Source organism: Neoarius graeffei, chromosome 7 (assembly GCF_027579695.1).
Source record: "Neoarius graeffei isolate fNeoGra1 chromosome 7, fNeoGra1.pri, whole genome shotgun sequence".
In the NCBI taxonomy this organism is placed as follows: Eukaryota; Metazoa; Chordata; class Actinopteri; order Siluriformes; family Ariidae; genus Neoarius; species Neoarius graeffei.
Window position 1 is genome coordinate 59,610,426 of NC_083575.1, and position 24,387 is coordinate 59,634,812.

The 24,387-nt window shown below is 44.3% G+C and overlaps 1 protein-coding gene across 2 annotated transcripts in view; it reads left to right on the forward strand.

The window, feature by feature from the left end:
- Positions 1 to 24,387, forward strand: part of adka (adenosine kinase a) — a 242,793-nt gene that overhangs the window by 172,080 nt on the left and 46,326 nt on the right. The window lies entirely within an intron of this gene.

The following is a 24,387-nucleotide window of genomic DNA, read 5'->3' on the forward strand; positions in this document are numbered from 1 at the left end:
CAGCGGATTTTCTCCATGTTTCATATTTAGGAGTACTATTTTGGTGTAGAACTTCACATGAATTCAATAGCATGTCATTTCCCTGTTAACTCTTGCACATTAACTCTTGTGCTGTTGCTGAGGAGAGGGAGGCTGGTTCACATACTGCCATGATGATCTTGTATCCATTATTAATTTGAGTGAGCATGTTTTATAACCACGGTGGTGAAGTGGTTAGCACGGTCGCCTCACAGCAAGAAGGTCCGGGTTCGAGCCCCGTGGCCGGCGAGGGCCTTTCTGTGTGGAGTTTGCATGTTCTCCCCGTGTCCGCGTGGGTTTCCTCCGGGTGCTCCGTTTTCCCCCACAGTCCAAAGACATGCAGGTTAGGTTAACTGGTGACTCTAAATTGACCGTAGGTGTGAAATGTGAATGGTTGTTTGTCAGCCCTGTGATGACCTGGCGACTTGTCCAGGGTGTACCCTGCCTCTCGCCCATAGTCAGCTGGGATAGGCTCCAGCTTGCTCGCGACCCTGCGCAGGATAAGCGATTATGGATAATGGATGGATGTTTTGTAACCAAAAACCTGCCTATACATTTTAATAGTTATTACATCTCATTATCTCTAGCCGCTTTATCCTGTTCTACAGGGTCGCAGGCAAGCTGGAGCCTATCCCAGCTGACTATGGGCGAAAGGCGGGGTACACCCTGGACAAGTCGCCAGGTCATCGCAGGGCTGACACATAGACACAGACAACCATTCACACTCACATTCACACCTACAGTCAATTTAGAGTCACCAGTTAACCTAACCTGCATGTCTTTGGACTGTGGGGGAAACCGGAGCACCCGGAGGAAACCCACGCGGACACGGGGAGAACATGCAAACTCCGCACAGAAAGGCCCTGGCCGGCCCCGGGGCTCGAACCCGGACCTTCTTGCTGTGAGGCGACAGCGCTAACCACTACACCACCGTGCCGCCCTAGTTATTACATATTTAACTAATATTGGCTGGCTTTTTTTTCATGATATATCATGCTAGCTGAGTGGAATATATCCGATATACCATGAAAAAAAAGCCTTTCGGGTGTTCAGTGCATCTTTCTCTTTTAAAATTCTCTCAAAATCTTTTGTATTTAATGAAGCAAACCTGGCGGCCATGTTTGTTTACAAATTGTCACAGTCGCTCACTAGTGCGGAAGTTTTACGTCTCCGACGTGTGATGTCATGTCTTGACATCCATGCAATATCATAAACCATATTCAATGCCCATTCTCCATCGGGTAGAGTGACCGTAATAGACGTAGGATAAGCGATATGCTAACAATATTGCACGCTGTCAATCCAAATGAATGAAACCCGCTAGAAGGGAATAGAACACGTTTTTATTCCATGGAAAACGTGCCCTGTACGTAGTATAATAATGGTTATTTATTTTAACATCTCTTGATGGTTTGTATATTCCTCCTTTTGGCACGTTCTTGCACCACAGTCCGAGTCCCCGTTTTTCCAAGAGACACATGCTGTTCTTCTTATACCTTTGAAAACCATAAGATAGATACCCTCTCAAGCAGCAATACTTAAAAAAAAAAAAATCAGGATCATTTAACGTTTCCCCCCCTCTGTCTGCCTGTCTTTTCTGTGGTTCTTATCTTCTGTGCTCAGGAAGTAGTTTGAATTAACAGGCTGGCTTTGAAGCCATCAGGCGAGGTTAGCCCCACAAGTATTTCCTGTTATGGCATCGCTCTTAATCCATGAAACTAGATTTCTCATCTGTAAAGTAGATAATGTGTCTGGAAAAGCAAAAACATTTACTCTGTGTTATCATGATTAAGCAGCTTAGCGGCGCTACAGAGCACTGGGGAGTAGCAGCAGGAGACGTTCTCTCCATCGCTCTCTTTCCCCCGTAGAAAATATCACTGCTGGATTGATGCAGTGAGCCTCGCTCAAAAAACAATCAATTTCTGCCCTCGTAATAAATCGCCTGTTTGTTTCAATTCATGGCAGTCTGAAACGTGGGAGCTTTGTTTCCCATCAGCATGTCATGTTCGGTTAATGAGCCAACTGTGCAGCCGACATTATTGACTGATAAATAGCAAAGGAAATTGCATTTGATTGTTTCATATTTACATATCACAGCGTTGGAATTAATCAACGCAAATTCCAGCTCGACGCTCCCATTTAAAACCATATTAAATTTCACAGCAAATCAGGGATGTCACTGCTTCCATTAATTGTTCCCTTGATCTCAGGATAACCTTCATATAAAATGCTCGCCTCGATATATAACCAGGGAGCAATAACACGGCGTTAGATGCAAACTGAGGGCTCACACATCATTCTGTGTGCTCGAGTGCTTATAAAACACATTTACGCAGTAATAAACACCATCGCTCTTGGTACTAACTTGGTACTCTTACACCTAGCTCCTCATACTGACTGCCAGGATTTGGCAGACGAACAGCGAGCGGTGTAAGCCTGCTCTCAAATAAAGCGTGGTTTGACCTTTGCTTGTAATTTTGGCGTGAGACAGTTTTAAGTCAACAGTGGTTTTATCAACAGTTCACGATTGGCGGTTTCTCTAAATGCAACGGATCCTTTTCAGGGACCGTTATATTGTCATGTCTCCCTTCTGACATAAACTGGACAGATGCTCACCATTCGTACATAAATGCCACATCTTGCCCTCTCGAGCAGGAAGTGCCTGCCTGCATGTCCTGTTCTTCCCAATTTAGCCCTCTTCTCCCTCCTTCCTCCTCTCCCTCCCACCCTCTTCATGTCTCATGTGCAGTAAAAAGCATCCCCATCGTAGGATTGAGGCTCTAATTAGTAACCCTTTGAGTTGAGGAGTGTGAAGCAGGCAGATGTACGGCGATGGATGAATGAAAGGGAAACGGATACATGTGCTTGTTCTCTGAGCTTTCGCTGCTAAATTGGCTCTGATGAATCCCATTTTGCAGCACAATTAGATTAGAGAAAGGAAGCTGAAATCAGTGTGGGACTCTGAAATCAGTATGACGCATCCTTGATGAAGCCTTTATTGAAACGAGCGTGACATAATGGGGATTGGTGAGGCCCTGATATCTGCTGAACCCTATTCATCACCTCTAGACCTTTAATCGAGGACATTAACCTTGCCTTGAGATTAGGCCTCAGTATGAAAGATAGACATGCTTATCCATTCATAAATAAACCAGAGCAATTTGAGATGTATTCTATACAAGTGGATGTGTCTAACTCCGATTCGGAGATGTGAACTGGCCCTGAGGGAAGCAGCCTTTTATACAAAGGCTTCAGTCTGTAACCCTCCGTTAAATGCTAACAAATTGGCCGAGGGACCGGTGTGGATTAAACAAGTGCACCTACAACTCCCATTACACAGTAGGCACATACATCCATAGAAGAGTTTGTGCTCAGTCCACTGTGGGCTGTTAGCTATTATAAGTGCTGCTGTATAAAAAGCTGACTTCCAAGTGGATGAGGTGTACTGTAGATTTAAAGCAAAACTAGCCTGGTGGTTTTAAAAATTAACAGTGGAGAGGTCTTAGAAACATCAAGCGCCGAGGTCTATGAAGGTCTGACTGTATGACTGACGAACCAGTGAAGCCTGTTGGGTTTGTAGTGAAGCATCTATGAATGAATGACGAACCAGTGAAGCCTGTTGGGTTTGTAGTGAAGCATCTTCGAGATTAAACCACAAGTTCAGTCCCTTTGATCCACTTCTACATCTCGGTCAAAACGGGCATCTCGAATACCGTACAAGCAAACTATCTGCCCTTGAACCAAAAGAAAAACACATGTGCTTTGTGTTTTCCCTGGAAAGCATGTTGTGGATGGCATGCATGTTTAATGTAGCTGGCTGGGCTCCAGATACATGAGCCTGGACTTGACACACCTCCTCAGGGAAGATGCACTGGATATTATAGCAGGAGATGGCTTAGAAAGATCAAGTTGAGGTTTGTAATTCCATCGAAATGTAGTTCTCTGTGAATCGTGGCAGTGGATGTAACACAGAAGCAGCAAATGAGATGATGAGACATGATCAGTCGAGAAGGACGGAAAAGTATGCTTGTGGAGGAGTGTAGCTGCACGTCTGACATTTGCCATACATTCTCAGAAAAAAAATTATAGCGAGCTGTCCGTTTCCTTGGTACCCTCGAGGGTATATTTTTCGTTATCTTACTTTTGTCTTTCGTTCCTTGGAGCAGAGCTCCCTGTGCATGGAGCCAAGCTCCATACTTAAGAGAATATGGTAATGCATCAACTTGTTTTTGATGGCTTTTATGACCGTAAGATGTCCATATGGTATATGTACCTGTACCACCACATTGTAATACCCGATCGTAAGTACAAGGCAGTGTATCTCATAAACATTTGACCGCTGGACAATGAAATCTGTATCTTTATCCAGCGCTTATTTTTTAATTTGCTTTTTAAAAAAATAGCATGGGATTATTTACTGACACATCAGGAGCTCCCGCTTTTAGGCAGTACCTAAATGTATATACACTAGTGCATCTGTAACAATTAGAATATCATGAAAAAGTACATTTTTGGGGGGGAATTTTATTCAAAAAGGTAAACTTTCATATATTATATATTCAATACACACGAACTGAAATATTTAAAGCCTTTTTTGTTATTTTAAATTTGATGATTATGGCTTATAGCACATGAAAATCAGAAATCCAGTATCTCAGATGATTTAGAATATTTCCTAAGATCAATCAAAAAAGAATTTACAATACAGAAATCTCCAACTTCCGAAAAGTATGTTCATTTATACACTCAGTACTTGGTTGAGACTCCTTTACCACAAATTACTGCATCAGTGTGGCGTGACATGGAGGCGATCAGCCTGTGGCACTGCTGAGGTGTTCTTCAAGCCCAGGTTGCTCTGATAGTGGCCTTCAGCTCTTCTGTATTTTTGGGTCGGGTGTTTCTCATCTTCCTCTTGACAATAACCCACAAATTGTCTGTGGGGTTCAGGTCAGGCGAGTTGGCTGGCTAATCGAGCACAGTAATATCATGGTCAGCAAACTACTTGGTCGTAGTTTTGGCACTGTGGGCAGGTGCTAAGTCCTGGAAAAGGAAATCGGCACCTCCGTAAAGCTTGTCAGCAGATAAAAGCATGAAGTGCTCTAAAATCTCCTGGTAGACAGTTGCGTTGACTTTGGACTTGATAAAACACAGTGGACCAACACCAGCAGATGACATGGCACCCCAAATCATCACAGACTGTGGAAACTTCACCCTGGACTTCAAACACCTTGGATTCTGTGCTTCTCCACTCTTCCTCCAGACTCTAGGGCCGTGATTTCAAAATGAAATACAAAATTTACTTTCATCTGAAAAGAGGACTTTGAATCATTGAACAACAGCCCAGTTCTTTCTCTCCTTAACCCAAGTAAGATGCTTCTGATGTTGTCTCTGGTTCAGGAATGGCTTGATATTAGGAATGTGACAGTAGTCCCTTTCCTGAAGGCGTCTGTGTGTGGTGGCTCTTTATGCACTGACACCAGCCTCAGTCCACTCCTTGTGAAGTTCTCCCAAGTTCTTGAATCGACTTTTCTTGACAATCGTCTCAAGACTGCGGTCATCCCTGTTGCTTGTGCACCTTTTCCAGCCAGCCTTTTCAGCAATGACCTCCTGTGGCTCACCCTCCTCGTGGTGGGTGTCGATGATTGTCTTCTGGATAACCGTCACGTCAGCAGTCTTCCCCATGATTGTGGTTGCGTTGCGTGTACTGAACTAGACCAAGATGCACGCTATCTATACTGTTTTACTCAAAGTCGAAATGAAATACTAATATGTTGAGAGATTTTTTTTTTGCGCTATATGCCATAATTATCAAAATTAAAATAGAAAAATGCTTGAAACATTTTAGCTTATGTATAATGAGTCTAGAATATATTACATTTTCACTTTCTTAAATAACTGATGGAAAACATTGAACTTTTTCTCGATATTCTAATTGTTTGAGATGCACTAGTATTATCTTTCACATAGAAATGTGGAAGTCTTTAAAAGTCATGTAAGGTACATAAATGGACCATAATTATCCATCCATTGATTATCCGTAACCGCTTATCCTGTGCCGGGTCGTGGGCAAGCTGGAGCCTATCCCGGCTGACTATCCCAGCAGGGGACCTTAATTAGTTTTAGAAAATTAGTAAAGCATTAAAGGTAAACTACATGCACCTTTCTAGGTAAAAGATGCAAAAGGTGTACACTTGAGGGTACCACCCGAACAAACCAGGAAAGGTACAGGTTGGTTCCGTTTTTTGAGAGTATACGATCCGGATAACGATCGCCATGTGAAGCACTTGGATTAGGTGTTTAAGCCTTGAGCTTTGTTGCCTCTCCAGTCTGTGCATAATGTTCTTTTTGCACTGTTCAAGGGCTGAACAAATACAATTTGCACATCATTTGGCTAACACAGTTGTGTTGATCTAACTTACTTTCCTACTTGTGATGCAATTCAGTTTACAAAACAAAGATGCTGGTGCCTGAAAATGGAATGTGTCACCAGCGTTAGTGTTACACTAAGCTCAGTACACAGTGATCCCATAACAGTGTGTTAATACAAAGCATGGGATGGGATGGGATGGGATGGGATGGGATGGGATGGGATGGGATGGGATGGGATGGGATGGGATGGGATGGGGAGACCTCAGCCTCCTACTCACATTGCTTTTTCCAGCTTTTTCAAACCTCTCAACTTTTGTCATAATATTGGCACAATATTTAATGGAAAAGGTTATCCCGGTGAATAAGAATCTCCTCATTCCTCAGAGCTGATTGACCCACATGCCCAACAGCAGGCAGTAATGCAGGGTTATTGTTACTTCAGTGGATCAAGCATCTCAGAAAGGTCTGTATTAGTTTTTAAATGTGCATTTCTATTATGTGCTCCAAATTTGCTCTCCAATTTGTGTATTTGCACATAAGTGGAGATGTGGATTTTATTGTAAGACCTCCTGTCCCGCAATAAGAAGAAAGCCGTGCCATTTAAAGCCCCTCTTTGGACCTGTGTTGCCTTTAGAAAATGGTGAGAAGTTCCTCTCTTCCTCCATGAAGCGATAAGGCCAGGTGCCCGTACGGATTACACTGGCTAAGCCCTTATCACCCCAGAAAACTCCCTGCCTGCTTCAGCGTGCCTGCCCTCCCAAATCAAGAGGAAATATTCCTCTTTATGTGCTCTTACTCCCATTGAAAGTCATTACTGGGTCAGAGGAGGACGAGTCGTGTGTTTTTCTTTTTTCCCCTTCTTACTGCTAGGCCATATTTTAATATTCGGAGTGGTGTGCGCAGCTGTCAGCGGAGTGCTGCGGAACACGCTGTGACACGTGTCGTTCTGTTCATTAGAGAAAAAAATTCTCAGGAAAGAAAGATCTTCAGGATATCTCATATCTTGTTCCTCAGATAAGAGTGCCATGGCTACCATATCCAGATACTCACAACAGAAATAAACTTAAAGGTCCCATACCCTACTTTTTGTATTGTATCTTTTCCCCTAAACTCCGTTTATAACCTTTTTGTGGTTTTATGTACAAATAAAAACACTAATTGTTCATTTTCACCTCACCATTTTCCACCCTCTTTTCATTCCTCAGATACAGTGGTGCTTGAAAGTTTGTGAACCCTTTAGAATTTTCTATATTTCTGCATAAATATGACCTAAAACATCATCAGATTTTCACACAAGTCCTAAAAGTAGATAAAGAGAACCCAGTTAAACAAATGAGACAAAATATTATACTTGGTCATTTATTTATTGAGGAAAATGGTCCAATACTACATATCCGTGAGTGCCAAAAGTATGTGAACCTCTAGGATGAGCAGTTAATTTGAAGGTGAAATTAGAGTCAGGTGTTTTCAATCAATGGGATGACAATCAGGTGTGAGTGGCACCCTGTTTTATTTAAAGAACAGGGATCTATCAAAGTCTGATCTTCACAACACGTTTGTGGAAACCATGGCACGAACAAAGGAGATTTCTGAGGACCTCAGAAAAAACATTGTTGATGCTCATCAGACTGGAAAAGGTTACAAAACCATCTCTAAAGAGTTTGGACTCCACCAATCCACAGTCAGACAGATTGTGTACAAATGGAGGAAATTCAAGACCATTGTTACCCTCCCCCGGAGTAGTCGACCAACAAAGATCACTCCAAGAGCAAGGCATGTAATAGTCGGCGAGGTCACAAAGGACCCCAGGGTAACTTCTAAGCAACTGAAGGCCTCTCTCACATTGGCTAATGTTCATGAGTCCACCATCAGGAGAACACTGAACAACAATGATATGCATGGCAGGGTTGCAATGAGAGAGCCACTGCTGTCCAAAAAGAACATTGCTGCTCATCTGCAGTTTGCTAAAGATCATGTGGACAAGCCAGAAGGCTATTGAAAAAAATGTTTTGTGGATGGATGAGACCAAAATAGAACTTTTGGGTTTAAATGAGAAGCATTATGTTTGGAGAAAGGAAAACACTGCATTCCGGGATAAGAACCTTATCCCATCTGTGAAACACGGTGGTAGTAGTATCGTGGTTTGGGCCTGTTTTGCTGCATCTAGGCCAGGACGGCTTGCCATCATTGATGGAACAATGAATTCTGAATCATACCAGCGAATTCTAAAGGAAAATGTCAGGACATCTGTCCATGAACTGAATCTCGAGAAGGTGGGTCATGCAGCAAGACAACGACCCTAAGCACACAAGTCATTCTACCAAAGAATGGTTAAAGAAGAATAAAGTGAATGTTTTGGAATGGCCAAGTCAAAGTCCTGACCTTAATCCAATCGAAATGTTGTGGAAGGACCTGAAGTGAGCAGTTCATGTGAGGAAACCCACCAACATCCCAGAGTTGAAGCTGTTCTGTACGGAGGAATGGGCTAAAATTCCTCCAAGCCGGTGTGCAGGACTGATCAACAGTTACCGCAAACGTTTAGTTGCAGTTATTGCTGCACAAGGGGGTCACACCAGATACTGAAAGCAAAGGTTCACATACTTTTGCCACTCACAGATATGTAATATTGGATCATTTTCCTCAATAAATAAATGGCCAAGTATAATTTTTTTCTTCTCATTTGTTTAACTGGGTTCTCTTTATCCACTTTCAGGACTTGTGTGAAAATCTGATGTTGTTTTAGGTCATATTTATGCAGAAATATAGAAAATTCTAAAGGGTTCACAAACTTTCAAGTACCACTGTATAAACAGGCTGGTTTTGTTCATCTTGACTCTAAACCAGTGCTTCAAAAATAAGTTTTCATTTCTAGCATGGTTAGTTAGTGAATGTTAGCTGTTGACTTGAGGACTCGCTATAGAATTATCAAGAAAAATTGGGGGGAAAATAGAAAAGGACAAAATAATTAACTTCAATTCATATGTCAGCCACTAATTAGCCAATTTGCTAGATTTTAGCTGATTAGCTAAACACATTCTCCACAGTTAGACGTGCCACAATGCTAGCGTTAATATGTGACAACTTTAATGGACGGCTAGAGGGAAAACAAACAAAACAAAACATGGGTACTTTGTGTTAATGGAGCACAAAGTGAGAGCACATAGAGAATGGTGCACACTCTGAGAGATGAAGTTGCCTCATAAGCAGTCATGAAGAGATCGGATATTAGAACGTGACGTAACCTGCCCTGTGTTGTGCCTTGATCAGGATGCAGACTGAACTGAAATGTACGGAGTCTGTTTTTGTAAATTTGGACTGAAATCCCCAGGGATAAAATTCAGTATTTTACGAATGTCAGACAAATTTAGCTCCTAGTTTTGAATGTTTGGTTCTTTTGGGAACCTGTGAAGAGCCATATTGTTTCCTCTCAACCAGGAACAGCACAATGTTTAACTGCTTGCTACACCTTTCACGCCAATAAGAGTTCATTGTAAATGGGTGGAGCTAACCTGTATTACAGTTTAATGGGTGGAGCTATAACCTGCTTTGCAGTTGAATGGGTGGAGCTATAACCGGCTTTGCACTTGAATGGGTGGAGCTATAACCGGCTTTGCACTTGAATGGGTGGAGCTATAACCTGCTTTGCACTTGAATGGGTGGAGCTATAACCTGCTTTGCACTTGAATGGGTGGAGCTATAACCTGCTTTGCACTTGAATGGGTGGAGCTATAATCTGCTTTGCAGTTGAATGGGTGGAGCAATAATCTGCTTTGCAGTTGAATGGGTGGAGCTATAACCTGCTTTGCACTTGAATGGGTGGAGCTATAACCTGCTTTGCACTTGAATGGGTGGAGCTATAATCTGCTTTGCAGTTGAATGGGTGGAGCTATAATCTGCTTTGCAGTTGAATGGGTGGAGTTCCCTTGGTTGGAGCTAACCTGCTTTACAGTTGAATGGGTGGAGCTATAACCTGCTTTGCAGTTGAATGGGTGGAGCTATAACCTGCTTTGCAGTTGAATGGGTGGAGCTATAATCTGCTTTGCAGTTGAATGGGTGGAGCTATAACCTGCTTTGCAGTTGAATGGGTGGAGCTATAACCTGCTTTACAGTTGAGTGGGTGGAGCTATAATTGTAAAGCAGGTTGAATGGGTAGAGCTATAATCTGCTTTACAGTTGAATGGGTGGAGCTATAATCTGCTTTGCAGTTGAATGGGTGGAGCTATAATCTGCTTTGCAGTTGAATGGGTGGAGCTATAATCTGCTTTGCAGTTGAATGGGTGGAGCTATAATCTGCTTTCCAGTTGAATGGGTGGAGCTAGAATCTGCTTTGCAGTTGAATGGGTGGAGCTAGAATCTGCTTTACAGTTGAATGGGTGGAGCTCAAATGGTTGGAGCTAACCTGCTTTACAGTTGAATGAGTGGAGCTAACCTGCTTTACAGTTGACTGGGTGGAGCTAACCTGCTTTACAGTTGACTGGGTGGAGCTAACTTGCTATAATCTGTTGGACTGGGGAGTAAGTAATACACTTTACAACATTTAATGATGTTTACAAAATATCTTAATGTTGAAACGTTAAGATATTTCAGAAATCCAATGGATATTTGTGTTTCCATGATTGGGGCCTTTTAAGGTTTTATTTCTCTTCCGTTTTTTGCACCATCTCCTTTTTTCTTGCCCTTCGAGAGGTACTCCTCTTCTAAATGTCCATCACGCAGCTATGCTGAGAAAGAATTGGGCTTTTTGAAGTTTCATTGAACACTCTATTAGGGTAGGAAGCAATGCTCTGTGTAGGCTGGAGTTTGTCCCTCATTAGGCTGTGCTTCCTGACAGTGTTTGCTGCTCTTCCACCATGATAATCAATCCTCTTTCTGGTGACCACTCCAAAGGTGCCCTCATTATCTGCCTCCATCCTATTGATTATGGTGATGAAGAATACATTGCCACATTAGTCGCGCCAAGCACTCTGTCTCAGTTATGTAGTTGTATGTATTAACAGGGAGAAATCGGTTTGCGCTGAACTGCTCTCAGATTCTGTTTTAATCCCCAAACACCAACCTGGAGGGACGTGAGGAAATTACGTATGCTTGTTGTATTTTTCAACATATGATCATTTTGAGAAAGCTGTAAAGACGTCAAGCATGAGACGTTTAGACAGAAAACCGCCTTTTAAATGGCCACCCATTAAACTTAAAACGAAGATGGTAGAATCAATAAATCGTTTCATTTAGTTTTTTTTTTTTTTCCCCAGGGATTAGGGAGCAATGGCGAGAAGTTAAATTTCACAGCTCCAGAATTGGATTGACAGGCCTAGATGAGGAAATTGACTGCGCCCCTCCACCACCCCACCCCACCCCACTCACCCTCTTCTCTCATGCTTTCTGAAAGGCTTCACTAAATTTAAGCTTTTTCTGGATTTTGTATGTTGCTCAGCACAGATTGCCTTAAGTGGCTTAGGGCAATTGCAGTTGCTTGGTTGAGACAGAGGGGGGGAGGGGGGGGCAGCAGGAAGGGAAGAGAGCAGTTAGCCATGCAATTACAGTCAGAGTGGCTCCATGAATCCTCTCTCTGTCCCTCCCGCACACTCATTTGCTCTCACTTTCTTTCTCAGTTGGAGGATACTCATCCATGCTGTTACACGGAGCTAGCGTACAGCATGGATGACTTTCACCCAGCTGTTCCACCAATCAGAATCTGAAGCCTGCTCACCTCTCCATGTGGCATCAAGACATGAAACCTTCCATATGCTCCTCTCATGCTGTGTTTGGCAAATGTGAAACGTGTGTATAAATCTCCTGAAAAGCTGTTCCACATATGTTGTCATTAAGACTTTTGAAAAGCGTCGGTTTCCTCGCCTTTTGATGGATAGCTTCTTCAGCGTACTTTTCATTAAAAGTTGTAATCAAATCAGCAAATTGAAATAAATCGACGAGAGCGGTTGTTGTGTCCAGCCTCTCGTCTCTTGGATGACAAACTAAAGAGATTCATGTCTGATGGCTCTCAGGGCAAACAGTCTCTCGCCTTGGCCACCACACTCTAATTACCATGGCCTTGGCAGATCAATCCCCGATCTATTTCTCCCCCCCAACCCCCACCCCCCAGTGCACGAATGTGTCACTATCGCTGTGTGTCTTTCCATTAGCTCGCTCAATCATGGGCTTCTGATGAGACAGGGCGCAGTGTGCCTTTCTTATTGGCCTAGGTCCAAGGCCTCGCTAATATAATCCTCTTCATCGATTCCATTCTGTTGACTTTCAGGAGATTTTTGTTGAGGAGTAATTAGGATCCTCCCATCCCCCAGCTGTTCGCCGGGAGCCGAGCGCGTCGATGTGCGCACACCTCGCTCGAGCCTTTTCTCATGCTGTCGCTTATCGTTAATGACATTGAGCTCGTTTCATTCGGCTGTTGTGCTCCATACAGTGCTGAGCCTGACATTTTCATGAACTCTGTTTGAGAATTCGCATCTTAAAATAGTGAGGAATAATGAGTGTGTTCTGTGCCGACGTCCGTGTCCTAATTTGTGGCTCGTGATTGTGCTGTAACCTTATTACTATTGTGACAGGATTCAGCAGTCAAACGCTTCAGCATTAGGAAATGAGTAAATGAGAAATAACAGCCTACAGATTGCCCCTTGCAAAGCTATTCCAGGTGATAACAGCTTAAGTATCATTCAGATGAATTTTAATTGAAAGCGGCGTTGATCATCATGGCCTGTTATCACAATATTACAAGAGCTTCATTACATTTCCAAAACACCCTAGGTGGGAGAACAGGCGAGGACATGTTGCATAATTACATGCGTCTGTGAGCTGGTGGCATGTGTTTTGAAAGGATAATTGCCCGAACCGCTTGATGAAGCCACCACAGTGGGTGCGGTGCTGCAAAAGTTTTGCCACCCACTAAGAATGTGTAGGCCATCGGGTTTTTCTTTTTCCTCTCTTGCTCTCTCATCTCTAATTTCTTACACAGCCTGTTTTAGATAGCATAATTTACTTCGTGTACTGTTACACTCGCCAAGCATCTGCAGTTCTTGCCCTGCCCTGAGAGATGGTTCGAGCTCTGGGAGAGTAATACGACGACTTTCCGATTTATCTCCTTCTGTTTAACGAAGAGGCTGTGTACAGTACAGGACAGTAAATAACCGGCTGTTAGGGATCAAAGCTCAAGTTCAAGGCGGCTGCTCATGTTGTTTGAAATGCTCTGCGAGTTGAGAGAGGGGTGCGTTTTTTTTTCGTTTTTAAGATCTTAAATATACTGCTTGATTGCTTCTTGGTGTTTCCTTTCTCCATTCGTTTTGACTTGGCCTGGGAGAGCCTCGATGGTGAGCAGTCGGCGGTGTTTAGACGTAGCCTGGCTACAGTGTGCTTTTCTTTTATAGGCATGTTGGAGCTAGCCAGGCCGAACATTAGCCTTCTGCTGATGTTTACATAATGGATGTCGTGTTGGCGCAAGGAGCGAGGTCCATCAAAACACACTAGCTCATGGAGAGTAACACACTTCACCCAGCTTCGCTTAACCATTTAAGGAGCTTGACCTAGATTTAATAATGGCTGTTTGAGTTTTTCTCAATACTAAGGAGTGTGGAAAACATGAGCGAGGGCTCTCTCTCTGTCTGTCTGTCTCTCTCTCTAACTTCTTGAACCTGATTTTTTTTGGTTCTTCGCATTCAAGCTAGAAGTGGGTCATTTACACTACTGTGCTTTCTATGGACTGGGTTAAGTACAACAGATGCTCAGTTCCTAGTGTCGAATCTGTGTCCGCGCGCACACGCGTTTGATTTGCATCTCTGGCTTTGCCTTTATGAATGACTGATGGCGTTATCATACACTCGTGCCCACACTAACTTCCATCATCAGGCGTTGACAGGAGTTGCGCTTGTTGATATTTACTTCGGGGGCTCTCTCCACAGGTGCAGTCAGATGATTATTTAAGCAGCTATGAATCATTAATGGCCCACTTTTGCATGCACTCTTATGTTTCGAAGGAGCGCCTTCCAACACTGGCTGTGCGGGATCTCGAAACGTGCTACGGCACAGCTTCTGTTTCCCTGTTAAACCCTGACTACAGCTCGAAACCGTGCATCGAGTTTGACAGTCTCCACACTGCACTGGATGTGTTTACGCGTTTGTTTCCTGCACCATTTGAATGGGGTTTGACAAGCTTGAAGAGTGTGCGCGTGTGTGTGCAGGATTAATAAGCTTAATGCTCCTTTGGAAAGGCTGAGACTTATGTAGAATATGTATCCACTTAAATCTGGTAGGTCTGCTGCTGGGGACTTGGCTGATGCTTCTATAGTATTTGGCACCGCTGCCGTTTCATCTCCACAGCGCAGACTGTCAATCAGCAGCCATCCTGTAACATCGACCCAAGCGAACAAGCTAATGGCACACTTCAGTGATTATTAATTCACTAGAGTTGCTAATGACTTATCAGTTATTATCCGACTGTTATTCTGACACGACATGTTCCTCATAGACGTTTTCCTGCTATGGAGTGACATCTCTCCAGTATGATCATTCCTTTTCGACGGTGCTATATTAGCAGTTTGCACACATCTGCCTGTGTTTTCGAATGTTGACTGCAACATTGTCCCAACGTGGCATCTGTTTCCAAACTGATGTGCTAAGCAGACTGTGCGACTCATCGAGGCGAGCCTTCAACAGCGTTTTCAATTTACCTCTCAAACTCCTCCCATGCTGTGGAGCAGGATGGATGCGCTTGCTGCCGCGTCAGGTGCCTCTTTGTCTTGTCCAATGCATCAAGCCTCTTTTTTTTTTTTTTTTTGGTCCCAACAGCAGGTGAAAATCTAATTATACCAGGATGACAAGAGGAGGTGAGCTGTTACCATATTTTAGCGGCTCTTAATTGTGTGCTAAAGAATCTTTCTCGTGTGCTCACTCCCATGCCGCGACGCACGTTGAAAAAGTTGCTCTCATCAAAAGTCACAGAAAACGCACTCGCTTTTGATTATGTTTGCATCCCCTGCTAAGCTTAGTTATCACTTGTATATTATTCATTATCATGTTGAGAGGCAGGAGCACATCCAGTGAAGAAAATAGTCACACACACACAGTAAATGTAGTACATACTGAGAAGCCAGTTTCTCTTTGAAGAATCTGGATCTGTGCTGATTTATTCTATGCATCAATCGTTGCATCTCAAGGCTTTAAGCTTTAAACATTTTATCTGGTTGAAATCCGCTCAAAATTCCTCACTCCTGCTTCCCCTGCACCGTCTTTGCTTTTTTTTTTTTTTTTCTGATTCTGATAATAGTGCTCAATACGTTAAACAAGTTGGAGTTCTAAGCCATTGATCTCTCTGTCTGTGCAGAAATCCAGCTCATGTAATTACCGGAACCCCAGCGGACCCATGTTACAGCTTCCATGCCCATCACTGTTAACCTCCTGATAGGGTTAATGCCTTAGGTTTGAGGCCCTCCTGCTCTCACCTTTTCCAGCAGCTAATGTGCTGCCGTGCCAGTGTAATTACGACCTGTCTTATGGTAGTGCAAATGAGCGCTCTGGGCCTGCCTCCCCCAAGCTGCAGAATAACACACTCCACCTGAAGTGCCGGAGCAGAGCGGAGTGGGCGAGGACGGATGGCTTTCCTTAATGGAGCGCTGTGTGTGTGTGCGCGCGCGCGCGTGTGAGCAGCTAATCGCGTCACGCGCCGCAGCCCAGATACATGTCAGCTTAATGGAAGCACTGATTATTTATTTATGGACATTATCACTAAATTGCTGATTACATATTTTTCTAGTGTCTAATTTCTTTACACAGTCATTTTTAAGCTTGAGGAGTATGTCAGCTCTTCAGAAAAATTGATTTTTTCCCCCTCCCCTTCTCTTTATGGCTATTAGAGATGAATATAATAGTCTCCCTCTCTCTCTGGAGGAGAGTGCTTTAGTCATCCAGTAGACGAGACGAGACGTGCCGTGCCATACCTGCGCATGGCCCGATTTCCTCTGAGGATTAAACTGGATGACCCCGAGTGTAAACCCAATGTCACTTATCACAGTTACCATCAGCACCTCTTCTGTCTATTGCTGTCATAGTCTTATCTTCCGGAGCGGACATTCTCCTGTGAGATTTTCTGATATCTGACATGTCCAGTGGACAAACCGCTTCCAGTGAAAAGCTATAATCACATAATGACTGCCTGCACGCTCGTGATCTGGACACTGCCTTCTCATAATAGACTCCTGTCTTAATCAGCTGCAGACTTTCCTTTTGGCTTTTCATTCATTCGGATGGTTTTTTTTTTTTTTTTTGTAAGCCTCATGGCTTGATTGTCAGGGGTTTAGTGAAGGACAGTGTGTTTTGGAGAACTTGGCAAACTTCTTGAGCTTTCATGTCACAGATTCTGTACTGTTAATCTGTGCAGCATTAGATAAGGCTCTGTAGAACATGTTTCTATAGACTGGCAAAGAGGAACCAGATGCTGCCTGGACTGCGAGGAGTCTCTGAACATCAAACAGATCCTCCAAAGCTTTGGTATGCCGAATCCTGCTGCTCTTCTCTATTAAAATGGATTTATCATCTGTTTTATTGGGTTAATTGACTCCCTCGGAATGAAACCAAAGGGAAAATATGCTCATGGGGAGAAAAATAGTCTTTCTATGATTTGATAAAGATGTTTTTACGCTCTTTAACTGTTTAAGTAGTCTCCTAGCTATCATATCATTCATATGAATGGTGTGTGTGTGTGTGTGTGTGTGTGTGTGTGTGTGTGTGTGTGTGTGTGTGTGTGTGTGTGTATATATATCCACGTGTCCGCGTGGGTTTCCTCCGGGTGCTCCGGTTTCCCCCACAGTCCAAAGACATGCAGGTTAGGTTAACTGGTGACTCTAAATTGACCGTAGGTGTGAATGTGAGTGTGAATGGTTGTCTGTGTCTATGTGTCAGCCCTGTGATGACCTGGCGACTTGTCCAGGGTGTACCCCACCTTTCACCCGTAGTCAGCTGGGATAGGCTCCAGCTTGCCTGCGACCCTGTAGAACAGGATAAAGCAGCTAGAGATAATGAGATGAGATAATGTGTGTGTGTGTGTGTGTGTGTGTGTATATATATATATATATATATATATATATATATATATATATATATATATATATATATATATATATGTATGTATGTATATGTATATATATGTATATATATATATATAGTGTGTGTGTAATATATAAAATATATATATCTTGTGTGTATATGTATGTATGTGTGTGTGTGTGTGTGTGTGTGTGTTACACAGCTCCACTTAACTGCCTGGTATCTCTCAATTATAGCCGCTGATTGACTCAGCTAGCAAGACTCCACTCCATAGCAATGCGTTTCTATTTGTCGATGACAATCATCCACTCCAGTCCAGTGAGGAAGAGACTTCCAGCAGTGCATTTTTCTTTAAAGATGGCTGGTACAATAGGCAGGTGTCAGGTCAGTGCAATCAGCCAGGAGCACAGCACGTATCGATCCTTCCAGCAGCACTCGAACCCTGATAAAGGCAGCTTATGACAACATGTGAGAGAGGGCAGCTCTTCACAGCACAGCCCGGGTCAGAGCACAGCGGAACGGACCAGGAAAAACCTGTCAGCACATGAGCAAAGAGTGTTTAACACTGGGGTGGAGAGCGTTAAACACAGGCCTTTGAAGAGCTGGAATAAACCGAAGCAGATGTCCAGTGAGTAGGACGACTGCGTGTGTGAGCTCGAGCTTATTTATCTTGGGTCGATGGATTTATTGATGACTGACAGCACTGAGACATTGTGCATAGGTCATGCTTTCTGAAGTGTCTCTCCCCCCCCTTAAATTGATGCCCGGAGCAACTTTTTTTAAAAAACGTGTGAGTCTGGTTGTGGGAGTTCCAAAGCAGTGCTGGTGCTCTGAACTTCCTGCACACTTCCTGCACACTTCCTCCCCATGAGCCTGTGAAGTGCCAGAGAAGCGACTAAGTCAAGCACAGACAGGAGGAGGAGCACACGTCCATTAAAGCAGCCTCCTCCTGACCATCTGTCTAACTTCAAGCAGTGTAACATTAAAGTTACTATAATGCAGGGGGGCATTTTTCCCACCTGACGCTCGCACATCACAGCCTAGGTGCGTTAATGATGGGAAAAGTACCGACACACACATAAAGACAGACACACACCATTAGTTCAGCTCAGGCAGCCTTCAGAAGTCCCCTGCACCCTGATGGGCCTCGTTCTGTCTAACCATCCTTATGTTTGTCTCCGGAGATCCATTTCTGCATGGTTCTGTGGCTGACGCTTTTCAGCTTACCAAAAAAAAAAGAAGAAGAAGAAGCTTCCTCGTAGCAGGCAAGTGGTAAAGGTTTCCATCAGACTCTGGACTTTGTCCCTGTAAATAGCCTACAGCTGAGGGCAAAAGTTTATTTTATTTTATTTAACCTTTATTTAACCAGGGTAGTCACACGGAGATAAAAATCTTTTACACACGAGCACCATAGTTACCCCAGACAGTATACACAACACACGACGTAACAAATTCCACTTAAAAACAGCACTGCAGAGCAAATGAAAAGAGGAGCTGTTATTAAATTCGCATTCGTAATTACATTTGAATTAAAAAATAAAAAGAAACTAACCCTGACAGTAGTTTACAGTATTTTCTCGTACCTAAATACATAGATGGATAGATAAACAAACAAACGTTTATCCATATTCTAGACCAGAATTCAAAAGATCAGCAGAGCATTTTGAAACGAAGGTTAGGCTTCTACGCCTGATATGAAGAAGGCAGCGTATATCCAGAAAAAAAGAATTAAAAATTGGCGGGGTTTGACCCCAGGGTATGAAAGAGGATACTTACAAAATTATTACATACTGTGTACAGCTGTGGAAATGGAAATAAAATTGTGACCACTTTTTTTTTTTTGGGGGGGGGGGGGGTTTACTTTAGACACTTGAAACTACAACAGTCACACAGCCCCATCATTGCTGTATAAAAAAGATGCATAAGTATTTGCATCCCTTGATCTTTCCTTCAGATCTGTCCTTTAGATTTGGCCTTGTGTACGTTTCTCTGACTAATCCCCTCTTCAGTGACTTTCGCTGGTCGAGGATTTCCAGACAGAATTGTAGTTGTGCCATAGCCTTTCCATTTTGAATCACAGATTGAAAGTTTTGGGTCGATTGATTTGATTTTCTCGTCTCATTGTCTGTAGCCGCTTTATCCTGTTCTACAGGGTCGCAGGCGAGCTGGAGCCTATCCCAGCTGACTACGGGCGAAAGGCGGGGTACACCCTGGACAAGTCGCCAGGTCATCACAGGGCTGACACATAGACGCATACCCCTTTTCCACCAAGTCAGTTCCAGGGCTGGTTCGGAGCCAGTGCTGGTGCTGGTTCACAACTCGTTCAACTTGCGAGCCAGCTGAGAACCAGTTTGCTTTTCCATAGCTCGCGGTGCTAAGCGGAGCCACGTCATTACGTCGCTGTATACGTCAGTTACGGCGCTACGTTTACATAAACCTTGGCGCGAATATCAAAGCAAAAACAACACGGAAGAAGCAGCAGCAGCAACAACAACAACAACAAGAATAATAATGGATGACTTCGCGTTTGTACAGCTGCTGCTTCTCGTCGCTTAAAAATGGCGATCTTTCGCGGTCTTGTTATTGTTGTCGGTCTTAACAACTCCGCCCCCTTGCTGACGTAAGCGGTTCTTTCCTCTGGCCCAGCAGAGAGTTGGTGCTAGCCTGGAACCAGAGCCAGTTCTTTGTCAGTGGAAACAGAAAAAACGGTTCCAAACTAAGCACTGGCCCCGAACCAGCCCTGGAACTGCTTTGGTGGAAAAGGGGCAATAGACACACACAACCATTCACACTCACATTCACACCTACGGTCAATTTAGAGTCACCAGTTAACCTAACCTGCATGTCTTTGGACTGTGGGGGAAACCGGAGCACCCGGAGGAAACCCACGCGGACACGGGGAGAACATGCAAACTCCACACAGAAAGGCCCTCACGGGGCTCGAACCCGGACCTTCTTGCTGTGAGGCGACAGCGCTAACCACTACACCACCGTGCCGCCTGATTTGATTTTTATTTATTTAATTTTTAACAAAGCCCTGATTGATACTTTTCCTGACTTGTTTTAATAGTGCTTTGGTTTTCATGACGCTGTTTGTTTAGAGATGTTCTCTAATAAACTCTGAGTTCTTCCCGGACCGGGTGTATTTATACTGAGATCAAGTGAGACTTGAACCCCTTTTAGACACTGTTCAAGATGGGAATGTTGCACCTTTTTTCCGCCTCGCTGTTCTGTCTGAATGTGGAACGGAGGAGGGTCTGTGTTGTTCTGCCTCTGAGCCGGAATGATTGGTAGTAACAGAGTCGGAATCAATGTCCGTGTAAAAGGTACAGCCGGCATTGCAGAACAGGGGTGTGACGTTTTTGGCATGGACGTTCATCTTTCAGAGGCTAGCACGAATTCACACATCTCCGTTTCGTGTCTAAGGTCCGTGCACTTTTCTGCCTCAAATCGCTTCCTATTTCTCTTCGTTTTATCCTCTGTGTGAGTCTGTTCACACAAACATGATGCTCAGGAACTCTGCTTGTGTTTGAAGCGTGGGATAAATGTACACAGCTAGCAAAAGCACTTCAACACTCAGTTCACCCGCCGTTATTGTTTTGAAATCATTGATGTATGTCACCTAAGACGCCGGCGCTGTGTTGTGCTATATATCACATCTCTGGTTGGGGAAAGCTGGCACTCTATTGAGGGGAAACAAAAAACAACAAACCCACACAGGTGCAGCTTAAGGTCGCTTTGTTTGGTTCAGTGTAAATATTGAGGAGTCTCTTCTTAACAGCAATATTCTGGAATATCTGTGGAGAAAAGGCTTTTATTTGCACACAGCTGAACTCCATTCAGGGGGCACGGTGGTGCAGTCATGAACACCGTCGCCTCATAGCAAGAAGGTTCTGGGTTCAAACCTCGCGCCCAACTTCTGTGTAGAAATTGCATGCATCTTCCTGTGCCTGAGTGGGTTTCTTCCGAGTGCACCAATCTGTCCAGGGTGTACCCTGCTTCTTGTCCGAAGTCAGCTGGGATTGACTCCAGCTCAGCCACAACCCTGAAGGATAAACGGTATACCGTAGATGATGGCTGGATGGACTCAATTCACCCAATTATGTGACCTCTGATTACATCAGAGCAATGGGGGTGAATACTTATGCAATCACTACATTTATTATTATTATTTTTTTAAACTAAATAATTATGCAATCTATATTGACTTTGTATTTTTCCTATTTCAATATGATTGAGGATTACGTGGGGCGGCACGGTGGTGTAGTGGTTAGCGCTGTCGCCTCACAGCAAGAAGGTCTGGGTTCGAGCCCCGTGGCCGGCGAGGGCCTTTCTGTGTGGAGTTTGTATGTTCTCCCCGTGTCCACGTGGGTTTCCTCCGGGTGCTCCGGTTTCCCCCACAGTCCAAAGACATGCAGGTTAGGTTAACTGGTGACTCTAAATTGACCGTAGGTGTGAATGTGAGTGTGAATGGTTGTCTGTGTCTATGTGTCAGCCCTGTGATGACCTGGCGACTTGTCCAGGGTGTACCCCGCCTTTCGCCCGTAGTCAGCTGGGATAGGCTCCAGCTTGCCTGCGACCCTGTAGAAGGATAAAGCGGCTAGAGATAATGAGATGAGATGAGAAGGACAGCACGGTGGTGTAGTGGTTAGCACTGTTGCCTCACAGCAAGAAGGTTCTGGGTTCGAGCCCAGTGGCTGACGAGGGCCTTTCTGTGTGGAGTTTGCATGTTCTCCCTGTGTCCGCGTGGGTTTCCTCCGGGTGCTCCGGTTTCCCCCACAGTCCAAAGACATGCAGGTTAGGTTAACTGGTGACTCTAAATTGACCGTAGGTGTGAATGTGAGTGTGAATGGTTGTCTGTGTCTATGTGTCAGCCCTGTGATGACCTGGCGACTTGTCCAGGGTGTACCCCGCCTTTCGCCCGTAGTCAGCTGGGATAGGCTCCAGCTTGCCTGCGACCCTGTAGAAGGATAAAGCGGCTAGAGATAATGAGATGAGATGAGAAGGACAGCACGGTGGTGTAGTGGTTAGCACTGTTGCCTCACAGCAAGAAGGTTCTGGGTTCGAGCCCAGTGGCTGACGAGGGCCTTTCTGTGCGGAGTTTGCATGTTCTCCCTGAGTCCGCGTGGGTTTCCTCCGGGTGCTCCGGTTTCCCCCACAGTCCAAAGACATGCAGGTTAGGTTAACTGGTGACTCTAAATTGACCGTAGGTGTGAATGTGAGTGTGAATGGTTGTCTGTGTCTGTGTCAGCCCTGTGATGACCTGGCGACTTGTCCAGGGTGTACCCCGCCTTTCGCCCGTAGTCAGCTGGGATAGGCTCCAGCTTGCCTGCGACCCTGTAGAAGGATAAAGCGGCTAGAGATAATGAGATGAGATGAGTTCAAGGGGTGTGAATACTTGTGCTCCACACTGTATCTGCTTGAAATAGGGGAAGTTTATAGCCCGTTATTGTTAAGTCTGAGTATCAAAAAATCGGGGGGGAGGAACAGATGTGAACATAAATAACCCATTGAATGGTTTTGTGGCTGTCGGTTGGTTTTGTCTTCATGCGAACTTCTGTACGTTCTGTAATCCGCTGAATCGTTGACCGATGCGTCTTCTTGCCCTGGCTGAGCTTCTCGGAACATCCTGATGATCTCTTTGCCAAGGAGTATTTATAAGCCATATTCTAGGTATCAGCGATGATAAATTTCTCTGACAGCTTTGTGGAACACTTCAGCAGCCTGCTTTATATTTGCAGACTTGGGAGAGAAAATGAGGACATTTTGTTATGACTAACACTATAGATATTTCACATAATGTTCGCCCACTTAACGCGTTCTGTTGTAAGCCCTGCAGCCAGACGGCGCTTTTTGATTCCTCTGGTGAACGGCGTAAAAAGCTGACACAGTCACAGTAAACACATGAAGGTCACTTCTCTCCTCTTTCCACTCTCAGCCACAAAAGCCTCATCTGTTTTAATGGAGTGTTCTCAGAGCGCCCGTGTTAGCCTGTGTAAAAGCACTAGTCTCTCCATGATGTACCCTTTGCTTATTCTCTCACTCGGCCTATTGTGTTCCCTGCCGCTTTTTTTCTCCCCTCCCTCCCTCCCTCCCTCCCTCCCTCCTGTTCTCTCCTATACAGTGGCTCTGAATTATTCTCAGTGCAAGATGAACTGTATCGAAGGTACAAGGCCAGTGTTTGGTTTCAGGTTTTAAACGTGAAGGTGTTTCCTTACCTGCTTCGTATTCATTCTCACAATGGCCCGAGTAGACTCTCTTGTTTCTCAGTAAGAAGAGTCCAGACAAGACCTTTGTTTTCCACTTCATCAGATGCTAGCATGTTTTTTTTTTTCCCTCCTTTCTTCTTTCCCTCCTCCTAGAACAAGGGCTGGAGAGCAGCCATCTTTTTGCTCTCAGACGGCTCTCTTAGGCCATGCTAAGCCTCCGAGAGGGGAAATCACTCCATGTGTTTGGACTCGCTCTCTTCTGCTTGAGTGCAGTTCTGATACAGTCAGGGTAATTCAGCGTGCTAAACAGTTTTTGTAGTTTCAGTCCTGACAAACAAACTGCTCTGTGTAAAAGTTAGTGATCTGTGCTGTGTCCTGTTGGCACAATCGCATCAAACACTGGACATTTTTTTTTTTTTTTTTTTTGCCAAGTGCACCTGTTTTGTGTGCTTACACATAGAGCTCTGTTTCTCCTCTCTCCTTTTAATGGCGGCCTCCAGCCCAGGCGTGAGTGTGGCGTGTAAGTGGTCTTCAGGGAACATGGCTAACTGTACCGGTTTCCCTACTCGAGGAACTTTGGCCAAGGTGTCCTTCGTTTTATTTTATTGGATAGTCTCGTCCGTGACCTCTGTATGATCTCTGATGGAAGTGCTGCTGTAATTCTGGACTCGGTTCGTCATCGTTCCTTCTTATCTCCTAAAACGTTAATCCTATTTGCGCCTCATCACGCAGTCCATTATATCAA